Here is a 17373-nt window from a genome sequence, read left to right as displayed (position 1 = left end):
GAGAAAAATATGAGAGACGGAACAACACTCTAATATGTCTACAAAAATAAAATATATATTCAAAAATCTACCAGAAAATGGAATTTAATGCTTTTCAGGTCTCTAGATTAAATATTAATTCATTCATATACATTAAAGAGAAGAAACAATAAATGTAAAGATTTTATAGTTTTTACTATATTAGAATTTTAATTCTGTTCCAGCCTGGGCAACATAGCAAGATTCCACTGCTACAAAATAATTTTTTTAATTAGCCAGTCATAGTGCATGTATAGAGTCCCAGGAGTTTGATGTTACAAAGCTATGATTGAGCCACTGCACTCCACCCTGGGCAAAAGAGCAAGACCCTGTCTGCCACTGCCTCCCCTCGCTGACCAATCCACCACGAAAAAAATTATTTTAATTCTATGGACAATGAAATAGAACCAAAATAAGGGCAAGGTCAAACTAGAAGATATTAACAAATAAATAATACCCAAAAATCTAGATTATAAAGGAGCTCATACAAATAAGATAGACGGTCCTAGCAAAGATTTTTTTTTAAATAGGAATATGTTCAAAAATTCTTAATTCACAGTAATTATAGTCACAACATTTACAATGAAATTGATCTTTGAGATAAAACTGGTAAAAATCAACACAAAATTACTGAATTACTCATATATAAGAATGACTCATAGGACTATCAGTATTTGTGAATAAAGAGTTTTGGAAACCCCAAGTGAGATGACTAATTAGCAAAGATCGTAATGTCACTGGGACTGAGAGAGCTACAAACTTACCACAAAAGAAAGAGGGTTTATCAAGCAGGGGTATGTTGGCATGCAACAAAAGGAAACGGAGACCAAGAGGGCTAGATTCACAGGGAATCTCCACCATTGTCCTGGAGAGAGGATGTCTAGTCAGCTGACATGAGCTTCCTCGCCTATGTGAGAGATATGTCTGACAATGAGGAAATGATGCCTTAAAATTGATTGACATCACCACAAACCATTTCATTTCCCTGGCTAACACCACTCAGGAGCCAGTATACTCTAATCCCTGACAAACTGCTCAGGTCTCTTTGGAGAAAGCTACATTTTGCTGGTCAGAGTACCAGAGGGGAAAGTTACACAGAGATTCAGAAATCTTCACAGGATCCCCCTTCCCTCAAGGCTTTGGCTGATGTTAATCAGGGTATTTCTGTGAGGAAACTCTCTGAGGATGGAAAAAGAACAACCCAAATGGATTAGAGGAGAAAATTTACAGAGTTTTCACAGGGCCAAGAATAGTTTCTCTACCCACTAGTCAGAGTGGAAAATGGGGCATTGAGTAGTATATGCATAATGGCTTTTCTTCAGTAGCGTGACAAAATTAGCTGCTCTAATCCCACCTAACAAAGATTAAATTCAAGACCTGAAAGAACCCATCTGTTTCCGAGTAACTTAACTATGTCCCAGAACAAAGCTCAACAACATTTATAGTAATACAAAAATATCCATCACTCAATGAGGTAAATTTCACAAAGTCTGCCATATAAACATAAAAAAGCAGGAAAATAAGACTCATAACGAAGAGAAAAAATTAAATCAAAACTGACCCAGAAATTATGAAGATGATAGAACATATAAACAAAGACATTAAAACAGTTATTACAACTATATCCAGGTGTTCAAGAACCCAGAGGAAATATTAAGCATTTTAAATAGAAACATGGATGATATGAAGAAGACCTAACTCAAACCAGAGATAAAAATAGCAAAGTAAAAATAAGCTTTAACGCTTAATTCAAATCATACATAAAAATTAACTTAAATCATAGCCCTAAGTGTGAAAGTTAAAACTGTAAAACTTCTAGAATAAAATATAGTAGAAAATATTTGTGACCTTGCTATACTGTTTATATTGTTTTTTGTGTTATTTTTACATACTATGTAGAAAGCATGAACGTAAAGGAAAAACTGATGCTTGTACTCCATCAAGATTAAAAATGACTGCCCTTTGAAAGACATTTTGACAAAAATAAAAAGGCAAGATAAAGTCTGGGAGTAAACATTTACAGTACAAATTTCTGACAAAGGATCAGTTTCCAGAATATATAAAGACCTCTTACAACTCAATAATAAGAAAAACAATCAAATTTTAAATGGACAGAGAGTTGAACTGATGCATCACATAGAAAGATAAATTGCTAATGAGCATATGAAACATCATTAATCAACAGAAAAATCAAAATTAAGTCCACCAAATGCCCGTTAGAAATTGCTAAAGTTAAAAGTCTGACAATACAAAATACTGGCAAAAATGTGGAGCAATGAGAACTCTACTATAATGTTGGTGGGAATAATCAACCATCATTTGGAAAACATTTTGTGAGTCCCTTGTAAAGTGAAACATGAACAGAACATTCAAACCAGTCATTTAATTCTTATTTACCCAAGAAAATTAGTAATACTTGTATACAGAAAGAAGAAGACATTTATGCAGCCAAAAAACACATGAAAAAAATGCTCACCATCACTGCCATCAGAGAAATGCAAATCAAAACCACAATGAGATATCATCTCACACCAGTTAGAATGGCAATCATTAAAAAGTCAGGAAACAACAGGTGCTGGAGAGGATGTGGAGAAATAGGAACACTTTTACACTGTTGGTGGGACCGTAAACTAGTTCAACTATTGTGGAAGTCAGTGTGGCGATTCCTCAGGGATCTAGAACTAGAAATACCATTTGACCCAGCCATCCCATTACTGGGTATATACCCAAAGGACTATAAATCATGCTGCTATAAAGACACATGCACACGTATGTTTATTGCGGTACTATTCACAATAGCAAAGACTTGGAACCAACCCAAATGTCCAACAATGATAGACCGGATTAAGAAAATGTGGCACATATACACCATGGAATACTATGCAGCCATAAAAAATGATGAGTTCATGTCCTTTGTAGGGACATGAATGAAATTGGAAATCATCATTCTCAGTGAACTATCGCAAGAACAAAAAACCAAACACCACATATTCTCACTCATAGGTGGGAATTGAACAATGAGAACACATGGACACAGGAAGGGGAACATCACACTCTGGGGACTGTTGTGGGGTTGGGGGAGGGGAGGGATAGCGTTGGGAGATATACCTAATGCTAGATGACGAGTTAGTCGGTGCAGCGCACCAGCATGGCACATGTATACATATGTAACTAACCTGCACATTGTGCACATGTACCCTAAAACTTAAAGTATAAATAATAAAAAAAAGATTAAAAAAAAAGAACTTGTACAAGTATATCCAACACAGTGATGGGTAAACAAATTGTGATATATTCAAACAATGGGATACTACTCAGCAGTGAAACAGAACCAACTACTGATATACGCAACAGCATGGATGAATCTCAGAATCTTTATATAGTGAAATAAAACCAGGCATAAAAGACTATACACTGTATGATTCCACTTATGTAAAAATCCGGAATAGGCAAAACCAATCTATAGTGATAAAAATCAGATCAGTGTTTGTTTGGGGCAGGAATAAGTGCAGGTACTGACTGCAAAAAGGCACTGGGTAGTTTTTGAATGAAGGAAATATTCCATATATTCGGTTTCGTGAAGGTCATACAGGGAGAACATTTGCCAAATCTCATCAAATTCTGCACTTAAAATGAATGCATTTTGGTATGTAAATTAAATCTCAATAAAATTGATTTAATTTTTTAAAGAGTGTATAGCGGCATTCCATTATCAAACTGCAGTGGCGTATGTGCAACTGAGCTCAATTAGTCCTGAAAGCACAGGTGTGTTGTGTTATAGAGAAAAATTCAGCAAGCTCACATAAGTTTGGCATAAGTTCCCCTTCACACCAGCCAGAGTAGAAACATGAGATATGGGGTAGAATTTGAACTGATGGCAAAATTTGAACTTTTGGCATCAAAAGCTTGCATTGACAACTATACCACACACCACATTTGGGACCTCAGGGGGAGTTCATCATCAAGTGACTGAGGTAAAACAAATCAGTCCTGGTTTGTAGATATGTCCACACAATAGTCTTGTACCATGTAGCATTTCAGTCCCACTATGTAATGGCCGTTAAGGATTGGGGAAAAAGGAAATCTTTCTAGTGGGCAGAACTGCATTCAATTTTTTTTTTCTTTTTTGGAAAGAGATGCCATATCTACTCTGGACAATGGAAAGTGGTTTTCTCATTTCTCCGGATTTTGAAGAAAATAAAATAAGGGATTGATAACACAAAGGTCTGAGTGAGAAATGGTAAACCTCTGGGAATGGTAAGAGTTTGAAATTTTTTGTGCCCCAAGTAATTGCTCACAAACAGGCTTCAACTGCAAGGCATTTTTCGAATAATAAAGTCGAGATAACGCTTTCTGTGAATATTAGCCACCCTCTTCCCAGCCATTTGAGCTTGACCAATGGGCTCATAAATAAAATGGTCAAAGTGTCAGTGATAGAGACTATGCATGGGCTCAAAAGCAGGGTCTTCTCTTCAATAAGACTATTCTAGCTATCACAGTTGCTAAAAACATAGTATGTTGTCAGCTGAGTTTGATGCTGATTTCCTTTTGTGGCACTATTCTTGAGGGGATCTGCTAGCCATGTTGACTACCTCCATCATGGAAGAAAGAACAGCATGTTTTACCAGAATAAACACAGTAGATATGAATGTGCCATCCCTGTCTGCTCTGCCTTTGTAAAGTACCAGTATCCACAGGCTAATGGAATGCCTGATTCTCTTTAATGATGCCCATATAACTTTGCTTCTGGCCAAAGAACACATTGACCAGCAAAGAATGAGGGAAATGTTCACATCTGTAGAATTTATTGGTCTTACAGTGTACCACATTACCTCAAGTTGGCCTGCTTGACATAACAGTGGAATGCCCTATTAAAAACTCATTTTGGGTGCTGGCTAAGTAATAATGCCTTGTTTGGCTATGTGCTGTCCTGAAAGATTTCATATATGTTCTGAACTAGCAAACAATATGACAACATGACACTATCTTTTCCCATGGCCAGAAGACATGGATAAAGGAGCCAAGAAGTGGGAATGGGAGTGGTTCCTCTCTCTGTTATTCTTAAAGACCCAATCACAAAAGATTTGCTTTTTGTATTAGTCCATTTTCACACTGCTCTAAAGATACAACTTGAGACAATGTAATTTACAAAGGAGAGAGGTTTAGTTGACTTATAGTTCCGCATGGTTGGGGAGGCCTCAGGAAACTTACAATTATGGCAGAAGGCAAAGGGGAAGTAAGGCACCTCTTACATGGTGACAGGAGACAGAGAAAGTGGGGGGAACTGCCAAACACTTTTATAACCATCAGCTGTTGTGGGAACTCATTCACTTTCATAAGAACAGCATGGGGGAACCATCCCCATGATCCAATCACCTCCCACCAGGTCCCTCCCTCAACACCTGGGGATTACAATTCCAGATGAGATTTGGGTGGGTATAAAGATCCAAACCATATCACTTCTCTTAACCACTTTTGGCTCTGCAGGTTTAGAGGACTTAATTTCTAAAAAATGAATGCTTACACTAGTGGACCTAACAATGATTCTACTGAATGTGAAATTTAAACTATCACTTTGAATTCTTCATGCCACTAAGGCAACAGTCAAAGAAGGGCTTGCTGTACTAACCGGAGTGAATAATATTGATTGTCAAGGAGAAATAGAGTTGCTGCTGCATAATAAAGGCAAAGAGGATTCAAAGGATTCTCTGGATTGCCCCTCAGTACTTGTATATCTAGTGTAAAAGGTTAGCAAAGGAGTAGAGCAACCCAAAAAAGCAAGGCTACTAGTGGCTCTAGCCCTTCAAAAATGAGGTTTTGCATCATCCCATCAGGTAAAGAACCATGACCAGATAACGTGCCCACTGAGAACAAATCAAATGGATAGGGAGAAAGCAAAATCGTTAAGACCAATTATGGCCTCTTATTCACTTGTAGAAACAAAGCATGTGAAAGCTAAGCCTATTTCCTTTTCTGAGTTATGATGTACATAGTTGCATATATTAACCAGTTTTTTGCCACCATCCTCATCTTTTATCTAATGCAAAGTGTATTAATAGAGATTTACCTTATAATTTAGTCTATAAGTTAAAAGATACCAAAGGAGAATTGGAACTGAGTTAGAAAAAGAATGAACATCACCCCAAAATAGCATACAGTGATTTATAGAACTTTGTGTCTACCCCTGTAGGGAGAGAGTGTATACGTATATGTATATGTATATATGGCTGGATAAGACATAGTTAGATCATATCATGTGGAAGCATGAAGTTGGATGGTTGTTTTTGAAGTTAGAATGTGGGTAGAAGAGTATATACGAATGCTAGGTTGACAAAACATGGCTATGCCAGATTTGTCTTCAACTTGACATCATTACTGTGCCTGTTTTATCATTTTGTCTACTTCAACAAAGAGAAACCCAAAACTCCCTTCCCAGTACCCATTTAACTGGATGGCTACAGATTACTCTGCAAATGACAAGCAAGCTTGTAATAAGGGTATCAAAGCAGAAAAAAACATTCTTTTCTATCAACAATTAAGGAAATATGCACATGCAGGCATGAGCTTCTGTGCATGACAGCTTTCAAATCAGCCACTTTGAGTATCTCAGGCAGCAGGAATGTTGATTCTTAAGATTCACAGCAGCTTCCAGATGAACTTTTGAGAATGCTCTGTAGGTCTACTCAACAGGGAGACTTTCCTGATCTTCACTCTGCAGCCCTAACAATGATTATACCTACAATTACTGTATCGAAACCCTTCCTATCTGAATATCCAGAGTGGCTTCTGGTTTCCTGACTAAAACCTACCCATACAGTAAAATACGACAAGTTTGAAATGGCCAGAAATTGATTGATAAATAGTCCTTTAGACAATTTAAAGGGAGAAAAATAACAGCAACAACAAAATACACCTCCGTCAGTTCTGGTGAAGTCAAAGATCAGGAATTTTTGCTACATAATGATCTATTCTCAAGCACTACACACACGGGAAATAGAAGAGCTATTGGCTTAGTCTGCTTAGTGTTGTTCTAAAGAAATAGCTGAGACTGGGTAATTTATAAAGAAAAGAAATTTATGTAGCCCATAGTTTTGCTGACTGGAACTGGAACATTCAAGATTGAGCATCTGGTGAGGGCCTCAGGCTGCTTCCACTAGTTGGAAGGTGAAGGAAAGCCAGAGTGTGCAGAGATCAGATGTACAGAGAGCAACCAAGACAAAGAAGGAGGAGGTGCTAAGCTCTTTTTAACAACCAGCTCTTATGGGAAATAATAAAGTGAAACCTCACTCAGCACCAAGAGAGAACATTAATCTGTTCATGCAGGATGCGTCCCATGACCTAGGACCCACCTCCCAGCATTGCCACACTAGGAATTAAATTTCAACATGATATTTGCAGAGAACAAACATCCAAACAATAGCAACTATTGTCTTAATTTACTATAAGAAATATTTGAAAATACTGTTTTCCTCTGGCTACACATTTTTTTGATAAGAAATGGAGGAAAAGTGGTCTACCACATAAGCATGAGCTCAAAGCTTTAGTCAAATGAATGAACCACCTTCATGGTTCTTAGCATGGGAGGATAATCCTCCACAGGCATATCTCTCAACCAGATTTCACAGTTAATCTCAGCAAATTCATTATTGGTGAGCTTGTGTTACTATACATAGCCTACCATATTTAATATCATAACAATATAATTAAAATATTTTGTAAATTATTCATTTTAGATTGTTGAAAATATGGTATTTAATATCAGATGGCATTAAATGATGACTGAGTTAGTAAGAAACAAAAATAAATTTCTCTTTCCTGTTCCAAGAAACATTTCATGCCAGTGAGTAAAAATTAGGTTTCTGTTTCAAAATTAATCATAAAATTAATGTTAATTTAGAAGAGATCCTTATGCATGCAACAATTAAGGAAAATACTTCTATGAGCCTTCTGAATAAAGGCTCACTTCTAAGTATTAAAAGTTCAAATTGAAAATGCTCTATGTTTGTGATTTTATGTTTAGTTTTAAAAACATTACTCCCACTTAACAGAAAATACTTGTGAGTGTCAAAAAGAAATGTTACGGTCGATTACTGCTCCTAGTAAGAGCATTTAAATATTTCATTGTTATAGAGAATCCATCATTCAAATCACTGAATATTTATTCCCACTTCATGTGTTAAAAACAAGACTAAATTAAAGAAGTTATTAAAGATCTATTTACCTTGTGAGAAGTAAATGAAGCTTTTCCAACTAAAAATAATCCTGGCCTCTTGCTACATTTTTAGCAAGCTTCTAAATGACATACTGATATGGGAAAAGTTAGACAGCTATAGTGAACCCAGTGTGCCTTTTGGCATAGAGTCAAACAATATTCTATCAAGCAACACTACTGTCTACTATATAATGTGACACCTAAGTCTATCAGTTACTTCATATTCAGCTTTCAGATAAGTTTCACTGTTGACATGTTCCCCTTAGCATCAAGTGACAAGAGAAAGTGTCCAGTAAAAAAGTTCTGAACTGCAGGCTCTCCAGAGGCATGACAACCTAATCTATGTTCAACTAAGCATTTTGGTTAACCGATAAAAATGTAACCAGTGACAACTAATTGTGGGAGAAGTTGATTCTAAGGCAATTGCACAGAGGGCAGAATACCTGAAGTGGTTCCAGAGCACGTTACAATCCAATCTGAAATGATGCATGAACAAGAGGAGCCAGAAAGTGATAATAGCAGAGCAGCTATAGCTGTCAAATATGGAGCAGGGGAGAAAATGTAAGTTTGGGAAATACTGAACAAGCTACAATTTGCAAATGATCTAAAAGAAGTAGCATTTTCTAGACGACAGAAAGGGCAAATGATGAATATTTTCAGGCAGTATTGTTTAGTTTTTTGAAAATATATGTGATTATATGAGAAAATAATAATTGCCATTTGTTGACACTGATACATCAAGCATTTATCAAACAAACCTTTTATGTCATTACCATATATAATCCTTGTAACATCACCTTAAGATAGTCATTATTATCCTCATTTTGTAAGTGAGAAAACTAAATTTCAGAAGCTAAATGACTTTTCCAAGATCACATAGCCACGAAGTAGAAGTTGATATTTGATCCCAAATCTATAGATCTCAAAGTCCAAGTCCCTTTCCTATTCAAAAATTGAGAACCCTATATGTATCAGAGAACATGTACGTATATAAATGTGTTCTATATGAACACAGAATATACACATATTCTTAGATGATTATTCATACACATATCTTAGGACATTTTGATGACTATGCTCAGCAGTATGAGGAGAACAAATGCTGTATTGGCCCTTTCTCTGCTCAACCTACTCACTGCTTTGAAAAACTAAGAGGCATACAATTCTGAAAAAAATGGAGACACATTTAAGAGAGAAATGGCATTAGGACAGATTAAGAGTAGGTTAAATGACTCTAGTTGCTCTTCTGAGATTTTCATAGTACTGAAACAATCGTCCCTGGAGAAAGTAAATATTGAATATGGCATTTATTAGACAGAAGTAAGTAAGGGATTTTCACAAGGACTCTTTTAGAGGAAAAAACATCACCATTTGGCGAAATTCTGGATATCTCTGAAAAAAATAAAAAGTTGTTTGCTACTATTTGCCACAAAATAAGCAGCTTGCGGGAGGGCTGCAGAGGATAGATCGGAAGCATATAAAAATTAGCCAAAATGATTCAGAAACTGGAAGCCGATTTCCTAGAGAAAAAGCTAAAAATATACTCCTGTATTCAACACAGAAAGTTCTGGAGAGTGATAAATTCTCTATTGTTATTGTGTTTTTACCTCAAGTTTGAAAAAAATGGTGTTTTCTTCAATTTATTGAGGCTAATAATTCAATCATAAACACCTGTTCATTTGCTTACCTCAAGCAGCTGTCTTTAGAGACCCTCTGCTATTTTTAAAATTTCCTTCCTTGCTTTGTTTTAGTCAACCTAGTAGGGGGTTCTGAATATCTAGGATGTGTTTCCCTGATAGCTCAACAGAAAAAAAAAAGGTGAATAAAATTATCTGTATCTGTAGGTAATATAAGAGCAAACCAGCATCTTTCTCTAACTAACTGGACAATCTTCAATAACTCAATAGCCTTGTAGCCCTGTTTGTGCCTCATCTTCCTCCACTATGAAATAAGGGAATTGGATTAGACGGCATCTACAAATTTATCAGCCCTTATTTCTGTGATTTTGTACACCAAACAGTTAATTGTGGCTGACACCAAGAAGTGGGTATCTCTGAGAATGTCGCCCTCCATACTATATACTTTTATTACAGCACTTGTTTATTTTTTTAAATAATGAACATGTATTACTTTTTAAAACAGAAACATCAATATTGATTTTTTATTCTAATATTTTATGGTAAGCGACATAACAAAATTCTGTTGCCTTTGATGCATACCATGGTAAATATATACTAAGTGTCCTCTAGAAATAATCTTCTGTCCACACATTTTAAACAACAGGCACAGTAATCTCTACTCCTCCTTTTACACTTAGAGGGGATCGGTTTCATTGGTCCTTTTAGTGAATAAATACCTCATTCTTTTCACTCGTTTCCTTTGTTTCCCAACTTTATTTTATATACCCTCACAAGTGACTCGACCGGGCCCCTCACACTATCTGACCAAACTCAGCATGACTTGAACCTCTAAAAAGAAAACCTTGCTTTTCCCTTTTGATCGTTTTAAGGGTATGTCAATCTCTGAATATCACTTTCTTGTTCTAGGAAGAATAAGTCTGGTCACCACTGCCAGGTCGTTATCAAGTTTCTCTTGCTTTTGTGATAAGCGTTTGGGATATCAACTAACTGAGGGAGGGCTCCCTGAAACTCTCGCTGGAGCTAGATTCCCTGAATTATCTTCATCTGGCCCACATCTCAGTGCATCAATGGAGCTAAGGCCTGACAGCTAGATTATAATGTTGCCTTTGTGTAACATGAAAAAGTTTCCTATTTGTCTGTCAAATGTAAATTTACTAGGTCTGGTGTCTACAAGGTGGCTTTGAGGAAGGAATGCTTGTGGAGGTGGTCTAGTTTGAGTTTTGAAGCAGCACGGATTTTTGTGTGTGTTTTTTTTTAATCTGTAATTTAAACCATTTCTTTACAAACAACTGTTCTTCAAGCCCCCAAAAATTAATTTGGCAACTTTCTTTCTTTTGGTTTCCGTCTTGATAAACTATGGCATAAACCTATTTGCCCAGCCATGCACTTTTGAATAATAACCCCGGATTTGGATAAATAACCCCACAGAGTATCCTGGCTCCAGTTCCCACCCAGTCTTTTAAATAGAACAATGTCATCTCATCTGGATGGCTAGGTCTGATGTGTCAACTAAAAGAGGGATTAGGGCACTCAGGAAAGTGACCCTTCCACTCTTATTCTCCCCCCTTCACTCCCCAGTGCTCTTACAATAGCAGATGCTATTGTGGCCACCGTACTCCTAGACACCTACCACCACTGCCTTCCTACGCTTTACAGCTGATTTCACCTTCTACCGTCTTACAGGTACACTATTGGCAATCACTTTCCTCCCCAACCAATCAGAATGAGGCTGTTTTCCCACGCAAGAGTTATTTTATTCACTGTGTGTGTTTTCTAGGGCTGCCATAACAAATTACCACAGATTTGCTAGCCGAAAACAACAGGAATGTGTTCCCTCACTGCTCTGAAGGCCCAAAGTCTGAAATTAAGGCATCAGCAGGATTACAGTCTCTCCAAAGGATCCAGGGAAGTATCTGCTCTTGCCTCTTCCACCTTTGGGCAACTCCGAGTGTTTCTTGTTTTGTGGCCATGCCACCCCAATTTTTGTCTCCATGGTCACATTGCACCCTCCTCTTCTGTTTGTCTCCTCTGTGTGTCGGTGTGGAATCTCCCTCGGCCTCTATTTTATGAAGACACTTTTGATGGTATTTAAAGCTCATCTGGGTCATCCAAGGTAGAATCTATTCATTTCAAAATCCTTAACTTTGTAATATCTGCAAAGACCTTTTTTTCAAAGAAGATAACGTTTACAAATTCCAACGATTTGGACTTGATATTTTGGGGCAGCCATTATTCACCTATGACAGTCAGCCACAGAAGGTCTAGGCCATAAAAATTGTAACTCTTTGAAACTCTTGAAAAAACAATTTGCAATTTCCTTTGTTAAAGGACTGATATCAGTTATCTACATGTCCATTGATATCATATCACACTATTCTCTTAATTTTCCTTATTAACCCTGAATATCTGTCCCAAAATGCGGCACTTGTTCCATCAATTTTCCCTGCCTCTGAATGATTTCCCTGCTTCCTCCATATGTCTTTCCCGCCTCCTATTTTCTGAAAAATAATACTTATTCTTCTGATTAGTAAAAATATTAAAGACTACCTTTATCACCCCTAGTATTCTTTCCTTCATCAAATACTTCTTGAGTATCTATAATGCTCCGACGTCTCTGAGAGCAACTGACTTTTAATCCCAAAGTTCCATACCCTTAATTTACCGAGGAGTCCTAGGGACTTGCATGAAAACATTCTTGTAATCCATCTTATCAGTAAAGTCCTCAGTATAAACAGGCTTATTGGTAGAGAGGTGTAGCCGAAATTCTGAGAGCTAAAGATGGCTAGATATGCCCCCTGGTCATCCCAAAATTTTTTAAGTAGCTTTTGGGATACTTGATACATCCCTTGAGGTTTTCCTAGCTTCACTAAAGCATGAAGCCAGCCAATGTGGCAGTGAGCAACTAATGGTGGAATGGAATGGTTTAACCACCTCAACCTGAGGATGGCTTCATGAAAGGGTGGATGCCAAAACCAGGAGTCAACTGTTGGGGGTGGATTACTAAGAGGTAGGAAACAAAATGCTCCAAAGCCCAGAAGAAAATTGCTCTAGCCTGGAGATCCAAAAACTAGCACAAAGAAATATTCACATGAGCAGGGGTCCCACTGACACAGTAGTTGGGCAGGAAGATGTGTGAAGGGAATCTGCCTGTAGAGAAGCCAGGAATTCTTTTCACCCAGAAAATGTTTAAGCTTATTTTTCAAATTATATACGTGATGTAAACTTTTTGTAAAAAACTTGGAAAATACAGAAATAAATTTTAAAAACTAAAATTATTTATAATTCTCATTACCCAGATATAACCACAATTGATATTTTGCTGTATCTCCTCTAAGTCTTTTTATAAAAGTTCCAATGTTTATTGTTTATTATATTTTGAAGTATTTTATATATACTATTTTGCGTGCTACTTTGTTTTTCTCTTAACATTGCATGGAGATCATCTTCCCATTAAGTATTCACTGCAAACATGATTTCAATGACTGTATAATATCCTTTATGTAACTTTTCCTAAGCATTCTTCAGTGTTGGACATTTGTTTGACTTTATGCTATGTAAATAATGCTGAAGCAAACATTTTAGTGCATAATTCTTTATATGGGTCATTAATTATTACTATGAGTTCCTGGATATAGAAATACTCGGTCAAGACCATTAATACTTTTTTTTTTTTTTTGAGATGGAATCTCACTCTGTCACCCAGGCTGGAGTGCAGTGGCACGATCTCAGCTCACTGCAAGCTCCAACTCCCAGGTTCATGCCATTCTCCTGCCTCAGCCTCCCGAGTAGCTGGGACTACAGGCACCTGCCACCTCGCCCGGCTAATTTTTTGTATTTTTAGTAGAGACAGGGTTTCACTGTGTTAGCCAGGATGGTCTCGATCCCCTGACCTTGTGATCCACCCGTCTCAGCCTCCCAAAGTGCTGGGATTACAGGCGTGAGCCGCCGTGCCTGGCCCCATTAATACTTTTAAGAATCCTTACACATAGTAAGTAATTCAGTTATTAAGTTATATATAAATAAATTAATGTAGTTCCTGGCATATAGAAAGTACTAAATTAATGCTAGCTAATTCTTAATAATAATTTGCCATTCAAAAGGATTAAACCAATTGGTATTCCCATTGTCATATCCTTTTAACTTCAGTCTTATTAGAAATACTTCTCTAAATCCCTTTTGAAGTTTGGGGATGGGTGTCAAATTCTGACCACCCACCAATACCAACTATCCACCCCCAGGTTCTGTACTGGTTTCAGATATGGCACTTACTAAATTCAAATTTCTCTGAACATTCAGAAATGTTCCAATGCATTAGCAATCCCTGTCAACCTGATTCATTAGAGCCATGCTGTATGTAGTTTACAGTTTTGAAAATAATGGGGATAAGGCAGAAGGACTGACACTCAGAAATAAACAAGACGGCACAACTTCCACATTAAAATGCAAATTGTTCTACATGGTTTGGTATCCTCTAAGCATACCAAAGGAATAATTTTTTATTTTATCTAAGCCTTGTCCACTGAGAAACTTCCAAGGTTAATTTTCTATTTCATAAAGCCCTTAGCATACTGTTACTGTGAACATTTGCGTCTCTCTCTCATATTCTGAAAGGCACTTTTGATTTAATACATGGGCTTGTGTTATAGTTGCCTTGCACTTGAACATAAGGATGATTTATAAGGGTTTCTTACAAGTGTGTGCTGTGCAATCCAAAAGGGCTGACCTTTGGTCACTCTTAAAATTGGGAAGAAATTAGCTCATTAAAAGGCAATACCATATCCCTTATTCAGCTGTCATGAAGTTCAACTTGAAATATAATATATTTCAAGCCTAAACTTATATTCTATTGAAGCATGATTTTGATATCACATTCCATACTATTCCAACAGTAGTTCAATATGTTTTGTGTAATTCTATTAAATTTCACCCTAATATTTCTCATAATAGCAAAGATTCAGTTATACTGGAAGAAAAATCATGTCCTCTTACTTAAAGTTTCATCATGAATTTCTCTCATTATATTACTAAATCTACATGTGGCCATTAGCCCAGTTTCTCAATACCACTATTACAAATGAGTTCTACTGTATAACATCATTAGCTATACACATTACATCATTTAGGACATCCATTTCAGTTTGAAGGTCAGGAGTAGGGCTTCTGCCCAAAGGCCCATAACTTTCTACAGCAGGAGCCACATGTTCAGCATTAAATCCATATGTTAGATTGTGAACAACTAAAATACTGCAAATGAGTACTCAAGATATAATAAGTAAACACAAATATTAACCTATGACCTCAACACACATATTCTGTAAACTCTTTTTAGGTGAGAGACACATCTTATTCATCATTATAAGTGCTTCAAACAATGTATGCAGTAGAGATTATTTTTGTAAAAGAAGGAAAATGAGAGAAGGAAGTTAAGGAAGGGAAGGAAGGGAGGGAGGGAGGAATAGGAAGAAGGAGGGAAAGAGAAAGCAAGGAAGTAAGCGAGGGAGGAAGATCAGCGTAACATACTACACATAAAACCTTACTTGAATCTTCTACTCAGCTGCTTTTGGACAGCCTGTCCTGAAACTTTTGTACCAAGATTATTTGTGTTGATTCATGACCATTGTCATACCAGACCTTAACTTAGTCAACTGGCTTTATTTTCTTTTATTGATGATTTTGGCTTAGTAATACAATCTTACTAGTTGGGCCTGTGATCTATAGGCCCAATTACTATACCTACTCTGCTGTTTAAATGGATTCCTTTCTTTTTTCTAGGTTCTTCTCTATATACAATTGATTTGGTTTGGAGTCTTCTAATCTGTGCATTGGTTAAATTTGCCATTTAAACAGGAAGAGCCAAATTCCCTTGTACTGAATAATAACCACCTAACAATTTCAGCTGGCCCGCTATTCCAAAAGAATCTATACCTAGACCTCTCTGGATCTCTAAATTTTTAACTGCCTGAAGGTAATTATGAAGATCTTTATAGCTTTGCAACAGCAACCAGTAGGACTCAAAAATATCCTTATATGTAATTGGGAAGGGCTTTTACAACTGTACAGTCAGTAATTAGAGTGAAGGTGGTCTAACGTCAAGAACAGCCAAATGCAAGCTCTTTTCTCTATGTCCACCCCGCCCCCCCCGTGTGTGTGTGTGTGTGTGTGTGTGTGAGTGTGTGTCTTTGACTCTTTCTTCCCTCTCTTTCTCTCCCTGTCCCCCAACCCCCACACGGGAGTATCTGAGTGTTTTTCTTTAGGCCTGAGTAGTCTATCTTTGATCATAGAGGAAAGAATATAACCTTATATTTCAAAGCTGAGCTCTAATGTTTACAATTGTGTAACATTGGAATACGTATTTTTTAAATGATACGTTGCTTTTTTAAAATATAAAGCTGAGATATACTCATTGTCAGAAATTTAGAGTGAATAAACAAAAGAATGAATATCATCTGTAACTCACTACCCTGATATAAGTGCTAAAGCAACTTTTACCAGTTTTCTCTGTTTTAATGTGTTTTTTTTTATTTTATGTGATTCTGTGAGTCTTGTGTTGTATGTAGGTCTTTATTTTTTAAAAAACAGATGTGTGTGTATACACACCCATATACATACATATAAATGGTTGTGTGTAGTATTTTTTAAATTTGGCAATATCTAGTAGGCATTTTATGATATCAAATAATAACATAGTTACTAATCTTTCATTGCTTTTTTGCATTGTAACACATGAATGTACTACAGTTTACTCAATCCATTAGCTTTGAGTCATTTAGGTTATTTGCAACTTAGTTACTTAACTTCTTGATACTTTATTTCTTAAACCGTATAAAAATGCACAAAAATTTTGCAACCTCAAAGAATAGTTGTGAGATTAAAGTATCTGACACAGTGGTTGGTATGTAATAGGTACTGAATAAGAATTAGTTTCTCTTTTTCTTTTCCAAAGTGAGATTTCATTGTCTCCCATATTTCTCCAAAGAGAAATTAACCAAAACTAAAATGGGATATGAGTAAATACTGTATGAATTGAATAGTACTGCAAATTTGGATAAATAAACAAATAAGAAGAAGTTGCCTTCTCATACTATTACCGGGAACTACAAGCAAATTTTAAATGGCTTGCTAAACAGAATCAATCTGAATCTGAAATTATGATATTGGTATGTTTAGACAAAAACAAATTTAGATCATTTCTGAAAAGTGAAATTTACTTAATACTATACAATTGATTTTTAGAAATTAATTAGAAATTATTAAAAGTAGAATCATTAGAAATTTTTAAATTAAAAAATTAGCCTTTCAGCCAGAACCACCATCTTTCAGTAACTCACCAAAATGATGAACACACAGGGAAAGAGGATAGGCACTGATACATGTTCTCCAGTCTATTTGGAAAACAGGGAGTTGTTCATTTGGCCATGTACATGCAAACTTAGAAGAAAGGTGATACTGTAGACATCAAGGGAATAAGTCCTGTTCAAGAAGGAATGCCTCACAAGTATTACC

General features: G+C 36.4%; 1 long non-coding RNA gene across 1 annotated transcript in view; it reads right to left on the bottom strand.

Moving 5' to 3' along the window:
• Positions 1–8317, bottom strand: part of LOC129144320 (uncharacterized) — a 56965-nt gene extending 48648 nt beyond the window's left edge. Inside the window, exon 1 of the long non-coding RNA XR_008548657.1 lies at positions 8240–8317. This is a non-coding gene — a long non-coding RNA (uncharacterized LOC129144320). The remainder of the gene's footprint in view (positions 1–8239) is intronic.
• Positions 8318–17373: the final 9056 nt, after the last annotated feature.

The sequence above is a fragment of the Pan troglodytes genome, chromosome 5, assembly GCF_028858775.2.
Source record: "Pan troglodytes isolate AG18354 chromosome 5, NHGRI_mPanTro3-v2.0_pri, whole genome shotgun sequence".
Lineage (NCBI taxonomy): Eukaryota > Metazoa > Chordata > Mammalia > Primates > Hominidae > Pan > Pan troglodytes.
Note: the sequence above shows the minus strand (reverse complement) of the source record. Positions and strands in the feature narration are given on the sequence as shown.